Here is a 13,350-nt window from a genome sequence, read left to right as displayed (position 1 = left end):
TTTCAAAAATTATATAAACATATACTACTGTCTGATATATAATTTGTCTAAGCCTTGAATTCCTAATTAATGATTATTGGCATTCCAACGTTCACTTGCTCAATATTGATTTCTATACTTAAAACAAATATGTATACGTGACCTATAAGCTTAAAACAAAGAAAGCTTATATATGTTGTTCTGGTAAAAAACGAGGGGGTTTGTATTATTGATCAAATGGTGTGATTACACTCAGTTCAATCCCAACAACCCTGGGAGTTTGATAAGTCAGAAATCGATCTCCTGAACAAATGAAAGTAAGGAGCTATTTATAGAGCTTCTAGTCTTCTTCTCCAAGCAAGGGCTCCTAAAAATCCGGTATTCAGCGCCTTTTCCGGTGATGCAGCGTGAAAGTAGGAATAAAACCTTGGTCTCCAAGCCATGGCAGTTTCAAGGAGTTGGTTTCTTCATTCCTAAGTAATCGCTAAGGCAGAGGAGGATGAAGATATTTTGTTATCGTGTGTAAATCCATCCTATGGGCGGTATCCTTCATTGTCTACCTCGCCCAGGCCTTATATCGCCAAATGGACACTTAGAATTTAATTGTTTTGGGCCTGTTTCCTTTCTCATATTAATTGGGCTAGTTTGATTTTGCCTTTAAGCCCATTGCCCAGTCCACAGCCCCCCAAGCATGAGATCCGTAGGAATGAAATGCTTAAGTACAATTCGAATTTCCCTCCATAATTCTTGGCGCGCGGTATACCGCGTTTCTCTCCCACTCTCTGGTGCACGTTCTGACGTTCCTGGGCAACTCTCATTAACCGTTTCCCCACCTGATGCTGCCACTATGAGACTCTTCGTCTATAAAAGTGGGACTTTGATGAAACAATCAGTTCATCCCTTCTTACCTGCAAAGTTCTTAACTTTCCTTTCAGCGTTATGTCTCCCAAAAATCCTTCTTTCGAATGTGGTCAATCCCCGGCTTCCCCCGTCATTAAGCGGCTCCGGCGTATGTTGACCCTAGGCACGGAGGACTTGATGGATGATTTTGGCGAGTTCTCCGAGTTCGTCAAAGAGCTGAACGATTATTGCTGGAGGCTAACCAAGGAGGAGAAACGCTTTCTTGATAGCGTGTTACGTTTGGAGAAGGAACTGAAGGATAATGCGTCCTTTGTGATTGTTGTGGAAAATGTGAAGGAGTGCCATGCTGAAGTTACCGAAGCTGTCGACAGTCAGATAGAGATCACGAAAGAAACCATGGGTGTGCAGGAGGAGATCCTAGGGATATGCTTCAACGAGGAACGGAGAGTGGACGATCGTTTGGCGCTGCTGAACAAGGAGATGAAGCCGCTTGTGAAGAGGAAAAGGGCTCTTCAAGGCGAAATCAGGGACGATGTCGTTAAGCTGATTTCTAGGCGTCACTCCCTGGTGGACCTATTGGACAAGCAGAACGAACTGAGAGAGGATTTGAAGCCTATTGAAGAAAACATGGTGAAGGCGAAAAGGGTGAAACGGGCATTGGAGGAAATGCACCGTATCGCCGTTGCCGATGCTGGTGAATTGGGGAGCTCTACTATGCCGTGAAGTTTTTTGTTTGCTCATCTTTCTGTTTTGTACTTTTCTTTCCAGTATTTACAGTTTGCTTATGTATTTTGGGATCTTTGTTATTTTCATTCTGTTTCTTTGCTTCCGTTGTATTTTCTTTGCGACGAGTTTGGATATTAAGCAATTTCTTTCCCTTACGTGTTGCTCTTCTGTTCCCTTTAGTACCGCCTTCCTTTGCGATCTTCGATAACTAAAATGGGTCAAGTTTTGACTCCTTGGAAACATAAAGTGGTATTTATCGAGACAGTCAAAACTTGATGGTTACGACCGTCCATGCACTTATTGTTGCCGTTAATAACGATGTTAAGGTTGAATATTGACTATAAATATCCCCTGTTAAAACTCGAATTTTCATCAATCTTGTTTTGAATCTTTATGATGGAAAATAATAATGCGAAAAAACCTGTTGCCGGAAGCGCTCCGCCTCAGCGAAGAAAGAAAAGGGGAGAGGTGTCTACTTCCAACTCCACTCGCTCCCGAAGGTCAAAGGATGTCAAAAAGGTGGAGGTTATCGTCCTTTCCTCGGATACCTCCGATTCTGGTAGTGGCGATGAGGATTACGTTTCGTTTCTGGAGACCTACGTTCCTCCTGAGCTTCGTGCTTCTTCGTCCAGTGAAGAAGAGGGGTCTCGGGTCACCGTGGAGTCCAAGATGACTTTCCCTGAGCCTGCGCCAAAAGATTCCGAGTCCGAGTGATAGGACTTTCAAGATTAGTTTTTCTTTGTAATTTTGCTTTCTGTCGTTGTACCTTTATTTTTCAAAATTAATAAAGACTTTTGGTCTAGGGCTGAATTTATTGTTCTTGTGTTTTGCTTTCTTCTTAATCTTGAATTTTTTCTCTTTTTGAGCGTTTTTCCTGTTAATTTGTGTTATGCTCAAAAAAGGCGAGGCTTGTACTTTTGGCGTGGTGATTCCAGAGGCGCATTGTGTTTCGAGGCGACTTCATGTTCGCCTTTTAGGGTGATAACTATTTGACGATAAATCTTCCAAAATTTATTCTCGGGATACACGCTTTTTGACGCGTGTTTAATCCGACGGCGGACTTGGTACTTATTACTTCGACTTCTGAACTTCAACCAAAACGAAAAGATTTCCCTCTTTATAAGTAGTATCTCCGCTTCTTCTTTCCCTTTACTTATTTCTTCTCGCGAATCAGTATTCTCTTTCGCATATCCTTCTTCGATCCAGCAAGCCTTTGTTCAACGATTAGGACGCTTCCAGTTTATTTCTTCAAGCTTTGTCAATTCCTTTGAGGTATTCTTTCTTTTATACCTTACTCCTTTTTGCCGATTTGGTCTGTCTTGAGTAGGAACCCTAGTTTTCTGATTAGGTTTGGATAAATGGTTATTTTGAGGGAGTTAGATGATAATGAGGAGAGGGTTCCTATTTCTTCTCCTAGTTATTTCGAATGGGCGCAACAGGTTCGCGCCCACTATACTAGGGCTAACGGCGTCCTTAATAGCCGAGGGTTTTACTCGGAATTATGGGGTTTTGATGTGGGGAGTAGTAGTAGTGATAGTAATAGCAGTAGTGATAGTGGTAATGACAGTGATTGTGTCATAATTTCCCCTTCCTCTTTCACAGGAAAGCGGAAGAATCCTTGTCGAGATCTGGTCGTTGCTGATTATACTCCAGTCACCATGGAAGTTCCTTCGAAGTATACTAGTGTGGAAATGGTGAGGAGCTTTAGGAAAGCCGTCAAACTTTCCGACTCTCGACATGAAGATTCTATTATTACCGAGCCTGTCAGAGAGGATGAGTTTGTATTTTCTAAGAATGACAAACCTCCGCATTATTTCTACCTTTATACTGGCGTGATCCAACCCCTCAATATTTGGCTGCCCTTTACCCCCTTTGAGGCGGAGATGTTGAAGGTTCTTAACGTCGCCCCTACCCAACTTCATCCCAACAGTTGGGCCTTTGTCAAAGCCTTCGAGGTGATGTGCTTAGGTTTCGAACTGGAGCCCTCAATTGGCGTCTTTTTCTCCTTCTACCACATTAAAAATTTGAAACCCCAAGCTTTAGTCTCCCTTAGTAGTCAACCTAACCGCCGCCTCCTGAGTTTGTACGCTTCCAACTTCAAGAATTTTAAGAACTCTTTCTTCCGGGTTCGCTGTGGCGATCAATTCCCGGATTTGATGTATGATGAGGTAGAAGATCCTTTATTTCCCTTCTACTGGACCAATAACCCTAGGCTTATCAAGGGGGCCGTCTTTGAGGCCTTGAGTGATTTTGAACAAGATACCGTCAGCTTCCTTGACTCATATGCTCTTATGGATACTGCCGATATTCTTAGGTGTGAGGGTAATAGTGAAGCCCTGACAGAGTATTTACGTAAGTAACGCATTTGGTATTTTTCTACTTCTGTTTAATGTTGATCTCGCCTCGTTATTAACTCTTGTGTTTTTTTTTGTCTCTTTTTACTTTTGCAGAGAGAATGAGGACTATTTCTAATGAGGAGAGACTGGCATTCTTGGCTAAAGCTCGCCAGCAAAGAGCCCATCCTGTTGTCGCCGTGACTGATCCCCTGAAGAAGCTGCAAGTGGAGGAAGCTGCTATGAAGGAAGGGCGGAGCAAGAAGAAGCATGAGGGGCGTATCCGTGTTGAGATCCCGGGAAAGACGGCTTCTGGAGCAGAGGAGAACGAGGGTGTTGCTCCTCCTCCTCCTAAAAAGCAAAAAGTTGAGAAGATTACTCAGAAGGCTGGGGGCGCTGACAAGGGCAAAGGCGCGGCTTCCAGTTCTTCTCAGCCTCCCGCTCAAGACGCTGAACATGCTGCGCCCCTTTCCTGGAGCTCCTTCGATCCTCTGGAGTTTATTGAGAGAGGAGTAACCATGGTGGGTGATATGACTCGCTTCACCAACACTTCGACGGAAGACCTGAGGAAGAAAGCCTTAGAGTATGAAGTCAAGGGTACTCTCCTCAATTATCTGTTGACAAACCGCCAGGAGCAAGAGGTTATGGAGGCGAGGCAAAAAGTGAAGATGGTTGATGACAACCTCGCTGATATTGAGAAGAAGTATTCTGAAACTAAGGCGAAGCTGGAGGATGATATTAAGAAGCTGAAGGAAGAACAGGAAGGCGAGGCGGAGAGGTTGAAGAAGGAGTATGAGGATAAGCTGGCGAAGGTGAAGGAAAGTTATGCCGCCTCCGAGACCAAGCTGAAAGAGAATGCTGCTGCGCAAGATGAGGTGATTTCTAAGCTTTCTAAAGAGAAAGATGCAGCGGTGTTCTCCGTGGGGACCTTGGGCGAAGAGAAGGAGAGGTTGGAAACTGACGTGAGGGAGCTTCAATTGTATGCTGCCAATCAGTACGAGGAAGGTTTCGCCTATGCCCTTGAGCAGGTCAAGCTTCTTTTCCCAGACCTCGACGCCCCGCGCCTAGCTGAGGCTGATGCTATGAACCAGATTATTGAAGGAAAGCTTGTTCCCTATGTACCTCCCAGTGAATGATATGATCTTGTTTGTAATGATTTTTGTTCTTGCCCTTCTGTGGCTTTTTGTAACTATTTTGTATGCCCTGTTGTGGCTTTGAACAATTTGCCCCTTGGCTGGGTCCTTTATAAATTTCTTTATTCGCCTGATTTCTTCTCTTTATAACTTTATGGATTATTTTTGCATTACGTTGTGAGGTAACGCCTTCTGTTGTTCTCGTCTAGGAAACTTTGTCCTTGCACCTGTGACATTTTCTACTTTCTATAATAATTGTAAAATGATACAAATAACGTTATACCTGTTGTCTTTTGGCGTTATAATGAATCGCCTGCTTTGGTTGTGTATAAGCCTCTTCTGGCGGTGTTGATAATCTCGCCTTTTTAATTTTTCTTTTTCTGACGTACCCAACTCGTAAGACTTACAGGTAACGCCAAGGCCTTTCAACCTTTTTTTAATTTTGCTTTTTCTGACGTACCCAACTCGTAAGACTTACAGGTAACGCCAAGGCCTTTCAACCTTTTTTAATTTTGCTTTTTCTGACGTACCCAACTCGTAAGACTTACAGGTAACGCCAAGGCCTTTCAACCTTTTTTAATTTTGCTTTTTCTGACGTACCCAACTCGTAAGACTTACAGGTAACGCCAAGGCACTGTAACCCTTGTTTATTTATTATTATTTTTTTTCTGACGTACCCAACTCGTAGGTGACGCCAAGGCACTGTAACCCTTGTTTAATAATATTTATTTTTTTTTTCTGACGTACCCAACTCGTAGGTGACGCCAAGGCACTGTAACCCTTGTTTATTTATTATTATTTTTTTTTTTTTTTTTTTTTTTTTTTTTGACGTACCCAACTCGTAGGTGACGCCAAGGCACTGTAACCCTTGTTTAATAATATTTATTTTTTTTTCTGACGTACCCAACTCGTAGGTGACGCCAAGGCACTGTAACCCTTGTTTAATAATATTTATTTTTTTTCTGACGTACCCAACTCGTAGGTGACGCCAAGGCACTGTAACCCTTGTTTAATAATATTTATTTTATTTTTTTTCTGACGTACCCAACTCGTAGGTGACGCCAAGGCACTGTAACCCTTGTTTTTGGTTCAGCGCTCACATCTGAGTTGATCTTTAAATAAAGATTCAGAGCTCAAGTTTGAGATAACCATTTTTGTTGGTTCAGAGCCCGTAACTTAATCAGGTTGACCTTTATTGACGCAAATATTTTGGGATATGCAGGAAGATATAAACTACTAGAATTTTGAAATTCAATGAGCCTCGATAAAAACCCCCGTTGAAACAGGGGAAAAGAGTGTCTCATTGTTTTTTATTCATTTATGAAAATGGTTCTTATACATCATTTAAAAATATTGCTAAAAGAAGAGAATGGTTTTACTTATTCTTCCACCGATAAAGTGATGCTCCGTGATTAGCTATAGTAGAACTTTAGGTTTGCTACGTTCCATGTCCTTGGGAGGATTTTTCCTTCCATGGTCTCTAGGCGATATGCTCCTCCTTCGAAAGCTTCTTGCACCCGAAAGGGACCTTCCCAGTTTGCTGCGAACTTTCCTCCTTTATCCTTTCCCATAGGTCTTTTCAGCACCAGGTCGCCTTCTTGAAAACTCCTTTGTTTGACTCTCGTATTATAACGCCTAGCGGCTCTTTGCTTTATGGCGAATTCCCTGAAATGCGCTCTTTCTCTTCTTTCCTCGATCATGTCTAGGTTCTCTTCCAGAGCTCTGTCGTTCTCTTCCTGCGTCGTGGTTTCTCTGCGCCAACTAGGAGGATTTATTTCCACCGGGATCATCGCGTCCGAACCATAGACCATTGTAAATGGCGCTTCTCCTGTCGAGGATTGGGGAGTGGTGTGATACGACCAGAGGATGGGTGAGATGTGGGCTACCCAAGCTTCGCCTTTACTATCTAGCCTTCTTTTTAAGGCTCTTAGTATCACCTTATTTGCTGACTCTGCTTGTCCGTTAGCTTGTGGATGCTCCACTGATATAAAGGTGTTTTTTATTCCTTTGCTTTGACAGAATTCAACGACCTTTTCGCTGGCGAACTGTGTACCGTTGTCGGATACGATGTATTTGGGCAATCCAAATCTGCAGATGATTTTCTTCCAATAAAAGATTTTTACCTGTTCCGCCGAGATGCTGGATACCGGCTCTGCTTCAATCCATTTTGTAAAGTAGTCTACGGCGACGATGATCCATCGCGCTTGTTTATAGCCAACCGGAAATGGACCAACGATATCTACACCCCACATGAAAAAGGGCCAAGGGGATAACACCGACTTCAGTGGCTCCCCCGGAACGTGATGCAGGTTGGCGTGTCTTTGGCATTTGTCACAGTTTCTTACATACATGGCGGTATCATCATGTATATCTGGCCAGTAAAATCCTGCTCTCAATATCTTTCCTGCTAATGCTCTTGAACCGATATGACTACCACATGATCCTTCGTGTACTTCATTCATGATGCGCTTGGCTTCTTCAGTACTGACGCATAAAAGGAGGGGGGACGCGAATCCTCTCTTATATAGCTTATCCCCTACCATTGAATACCATGCCGCCATTTTCCTCAATTTTAAAGCCTTTTCCCTTTCTTTCGGGAGCTCATCCTTTTGGAGGTACCGGATAATGGGCGATCTCCAGTCTTCTTCTTCTATTACCATCATTACCTCTTCCCCGTCGATGCTGGGAGTTTTTATGGTTTCTTGGATAACGGTTCTATGGCTTCCTGGTTTTTTGGTGCTCGCCAATTTTGACAATAGATCTGCTCTCATGTTTTGTTCGCGGGGAACGTAAACCAATTCGAACGAATCGAAATGCTTAGCTAGGTTTTGCACCTTCTCCACGTATTTGATTAACTGCGGCTCTTTCGTTTGAAACTTCCCTGATACTTGGTTGGTTACCAGCTGGGAATCACTCATGGCCTTTAGCTCTTTTACCTCCATATCGCTTGCCAACTTCATTCCTGCTATCAAAGCCTCGTATTCCGCTTGGTTGTTGCTAGCTTTGAAGGCGAAACGTAGCGATTGTTCTATCATCACGCCATCCGGTCCTTCCAGTACTATTCCGGCTCCACTTCCTCGCACATTGGAGGCCCCGTCAACTGAGAGTGTCCAAAACGCCGTTTTCTCTGTTGTTGGCGGAGTAGACATCTCCAATACAAAATCAGCTAGTCTTTGTGACTTAATGGCCCCTCTAGGTGAGAAGGTGATGTCAAATTCCGATAATTCCACGGACCACGCCACCATTCTTCCTGCCAAGTCTGGCTTTCGGAGGACATTCTTGATAGGGTAATCTGTTTTAACAATTACCTGGTGGCTTTGAAAATACTGCCTTAACTTTCTGGCTGTGACAACTACCGCGAGAGATAACCTCTCTATTCTTTGATACCTTGTTTCTGCTCCCCTTAAGGTTCTACTTACAAAATATATAGGTTTTTCTTCGCCCTCTATTTCTTGAACTAGAGCTGAACTCAAAGCTCTATCCGAGACTGCGAGATATAGGTAAAGGGTGTTACCTGGTAATGGGCGTGTCAAGATGGGCGGTGATGCCAGGAACTCTTTTAGTTGTTTGAAGGCTTCTTCGCATTCTGGCGTCCAGGAAAATCTCTCATTTTTCCTAAGAGATGCGAAGAAGTGGAAACCCTTTTCGCCCGCACATGATAGGAATCTGGATAGTGCGGCTATTCTGCCTGTCAAGGTCTGTACTTCTTTCACGGATGTAGGGCTCCTCATGTCTATGATGGCTTGGCATTTTTCGGGGTTAGCCTCTATTCCTCTGCTGGTGAGCATAAACCCTAAGAATTTTCCGGCTTGTACCCCAAAGGAACACTTTGCTGGGTTTAGTCTCATGTTGTACTTTCTTACTGATCCCATGATGTCCAACAGATCATCATCATGGCGACTTCCCTCGGAAGTTTTTACTACCATGTCGTCGATATATACCTCTAAATTCTTCCCTATTTGCTCAGCAAAAACCCTGTCCATCAACCTTTGGTATGTTGCTCCCGCATTCTTCAGTCCAAAAGGCATGACGTTGTAAAAATAGTTGCAGGTATTCGACATAAAGGCTGTATGGCGGGCGTCGGAGGGGTTCATCTTTATTTGATTATATCCGGAGTAGGCGTCCATAAAACTCAGCATCTTACACCCCGAGGCGCCATCAATTAACCTGTCTATGTTAGGTAGGGGATATGGATCTTTGGGACACGCCTTGTTTAAGTCTGTGAAGTCCACGCACATTCTCCACTTCCCGTTGGCCTTTTTCACCATGACGACATTTGCCAACCATGAGGGATATTTTATTTCTTCGATGAATCCTGCTTCCTTTAGTTTCTCTACTTCCTCTGCTATAGCGACTCGCCTTTCTTCTCCCACCTTCCTTTTTCTTTGGGAAACTGGTTTTGTGCTGGGTGATATTGAGAGTTTATGTGTTATCACCCCTTCGTCAATCCCTGGCATATCTGAAGGTTTCCATGCGAATAGGTCAGCGTTATCCTTCAAGATTTTGATGATTCGTCTCCTCTCCTCGCTGGGCAACGCTGTTCCCAAGCTAGTTGTCTGGTGAGGGTAATCGCCAATTTGAACCTGCTCCAGGTCTTCTATAGGGCTTACCCTTCGATCTTGGAATTCCTCCCTTGGATCCATATCTGCGCTCTCTATCATGTTTATGCCGCCTGGAATTGCGGCTTGTCTTCTTTCGAATTTCCCGCTTGCGCTGGAAGTTCGGTGTCGTATTTTTAAGCTGGACTCGTAGCACTTCTTGGCGAGAATCTGATCGCCCCGTACTGTTCCTACTCCCCCATTCTCGAGGGGGTATTTTATTGCTAGGTATAAAGTGGACATGGCCGCCCCTAATGCGTTAAAGGCGGGTCTTCCTATAATAATATTATAGGAGGTAAAAGGAGTTTTAACTACCAGATATCGCACTTTGATAGTTTTGGCGTTGCTGCCTTCTCCAAACGTGGTAAGAAGGGAGGCGTAACCCATTACGTCCACTTGTTCGCCAGAGAACCCAACCAGGGTTCCGGAGTATGGTTGCAATTGCTCTTCTGCTAATTGCATGGCCTTGAAAGCTTCCCAGTACATAATGTCCGCTGAACTCCCCGAATCTATCAATACTCTTTTTACATCACAGTTCAAAATTTGGACTTGTATCACTAAGGGATCATCGTCATGGGGTGCTACCTCCAAACCATCTTTTGCTGTGAATGCCAAATCCGGTACGTCTAATGGCTGAGGTTGACTTATGAGGTATATCTCCGAGATGGCTCGGCGTACATACCTTTTCCTTGCTGAGCTTGATTCGCCCCCGCCTGAGAATCCCCCCGCTATTGTATTCACGGAGATTCTCCCCTTGGGAGGCTCTCTGTTTGGCCCAGGAGGGTCTCGTGGCTCCTGCCGGGGAACTTTTGGCACGACAACCCGCCCTTGGGCGGCGTCGTCAATAAATTTGCGAAGGTGTCCGCTTTTGATTAGTTCTTCGATCAAATCTCTTAGGCGGAAGCATTTCTCCGTGGAGTGACCTCTACACCTGTGATATGCGCACCAGGCGTTATCGTCCAGCCCCATGGGGATGTTACTGGTTCTCCTTGGGGGGAGGTTTGCCAAACCAGTGGCCAGAATCTCATTTAAGACGTAAACCTTTGAGGCGTTTAATGGCGTGAAGTCTTCATTGGCGGGATGATTCCTGAATTCTCTTCTGGGCGGTTGGCGGTAGGGTTTCCCATGGTGCCTCTGCCATGGGTCTCCTTGGTGGCCCCCCGATTTTGGTCGTGGGTGTTCGGGCGCTCTAGTGGCACGGCCCACGTATTCCTTCTCCTTGACGTCTCTTTGCCTTTTCTCGGCGTTACTTTCTTCGCCCTTGATATAACACTCCGCCCTCTTGTTCACCTCTTGCATCGACGAGGCTGGCTTTTGGGCTAAGGACTCATTGAAATGTCCCGCTCTTAGCCCATTGTGGAAGGCTGCCACAAACATCTCCTGATTTGGATTTGAGACTTTGATGGTGGCTTCGCTAAATCTGGCGAGGAAGTTACGCAATGACTCGCCAGGGTTTTGGCGGATGGAGAAAAGACTGGTTGATGTGACTTTCACGTGTTTCGATCCAGCGAACTGGTGAATAAATTTTTTATGAAAGTCAGCATAACTCTCAATTGAGTTTCTTGGAAGGTTCATGTACCAACGCAGGGCGACATCCTTGAAGGTGCCGGCTAGTAATTTACACTTTAGATGTTCCGGAGCATTGATTATGGCAGTTTGTGTCCCAATTGCCATCAGGTGCTCCCTTGGATCCGTCTTTCCGTCGAAGGTAGGAAGGTGAGGAACCTTGATTGCTTCCACCACTTGGGCATCCCACAGGTGCTGTGCTAAGGGTTGTACGTCCATGACGCCCTCTCCCTCCTCCTCCTCCAAAGTCAATTTCGCCTTCTCTTTCTCATTAGTTCTTTCGGCTTCTATGGCCGCAATCTGAGTTTGTAAGCGCCGAATCTCTACGACGGCGGCTTGCAGGGTGTTAACGTTAGAGTTGTCGTGGTTTTCGTGTTCTCCAGCCATGTGAAGATGTTTGATTTTTCGTCTAGTTGCTGTGATAGGCTGGGATCAAATGATTTTACCGCAGCCCCACGGTGGGCGCCAAAATGTTCTGGTAAAAAACGAGGGGGTTTGTATTATTGATCAAATGGTGTGATTACACTCAGTTCAATCCCAACAACCCTGGGAGTTTGATAAGTCAGAAATCGATCTCCTGAACAAATGAAAGTAAGGAGCTATTTATAGAGCTTCTAGTCTTCTTCTCCAAGCAAGGGCTCCTAAAAATCCGGTATTCAGCGCCTTTTCCGGTGATGCAGCGTGAAAGTAGGAATAAAACCTTGGTCTCCAAGCCATGGCAGTTTCAAGGAGTTGGTTTCTTCATTCCTAAGTAATCGCTAAGGCAGAGGAGGATGAAGATATTTTGTTATCGTGTGTAAATCCATCCTATGGGCGGTATCCTTCATTGTCTACCTCGCCCAGGCCTTATATCGCCAAATGGACACTTAGAATTTAATTGTTTTGGGCCTGTTTCCTTTCTCATATTAATTGGGCTAGTTTGATTTTGCCTTTAAGCCCATTGCCCAGTCCATATGTATATACATAAACAGAAAAACCAACAAAAATTGAGTTCTTCATGATTGCATTTTATGTGTTTGTCAATTTTAAGTTGTTCTTTTACCTCCATATTGGAAAGGATCTATTAAATTTTGGGAAATTTGTGAAAATATATAGCGGATAAATTTCTAAGAACAGTCTTTGTGCCGCCTCAGGTTATTACTTAACATTTTATGTTTTGGAGGTTCACTTTCTAATTTGTAAGCATAAGGAACAACAATGTGTTTATTTTATAACTTGCTAAAATGAACAATTAATTGTGATGAAAAGAATACGAAATAGTAGTTAGAGATGATGCATTTTTAAAAATAATATTAATAGAATCATCTAACCCTTTGTGTCAGTCGGGATGAAATGAGTAGCTCAACTGGTTAAACTAATTGAACTGAGAGTTAAATGAGTTAGAAGTTCAGAGTTTAATATGTAAAAGAACTAACATAATAATTAACATAGTGAATTTAATTTTTTTTAACCCTTTGTGCCTAACCGGAGTGAATCTATTACCACAACAATTCACCATTTGTTTTCTATGTTTGTGGGTGGATTATGCTTCAATGTTGGACGCACTGGATGGGGAATAATTATGAAAAATATAAATAAATAAAAGAATTTAATTTATATGCACCGTCAGTGTAAAGTTAATAATATACTGACACATCATGTATGGTATTTAAAAACACATGATGTGTCACATTCATTAAATGATGTGGCAACGCATCATTGGATGTATGTGTAAAGAATCTTTACACCGACAGTGCACAACAATTAATAAATTTTGTTTAGGCGCGCACACAAAAAAGTTTAAAAATTAAAGAAAAAATTATTAAAGTGATATTGATTGATATGATCATTTTATTTTTCTTTTAATTTTTTAATTTATGTGAGTATGCCTAAAGTTGTGTCTATATGCTTTGCGTCTATAAATTTCTCTACATGCAAAAGAGAGCATATTTTAAAAAGTGATTTTTTCTTTCCAAACAAACTCCTCATGTAGCAATCGTCTCCAAATTATAAAGGTGTACAGTGTACACTAATTTTATTTTAAACGAAAATGCATAAATTTTTTTCCACGCATCATATATAGGTTACTTTTTTTTTTACTCAAGGTTGGCCTTTTTTTTTTTCATAGATAAAAATAAAAAGTGGGATACAAAAGAGGGGGACCAAGCCTAAACC

The sequence above is a fragment of the Trifolium pratense genome, linkage group LG2 (genome assembly GCF_020283565.1).
Source record: "Trifolium pratense cultivar HEN17-A07 linkage group LG2, ARS_RC_1.1, whole genome shotgun sequence".
Taxonomy (NCBI): domain Eukaryota; kingdom Viridiplantae; phylum Streptophyta; class Magnoliopsida; order Fabales; family Fabaceae; genus Trifolium; species Trifolium pratense.
Note: the sequence above shows the minus strand (reverse complement) of the source record.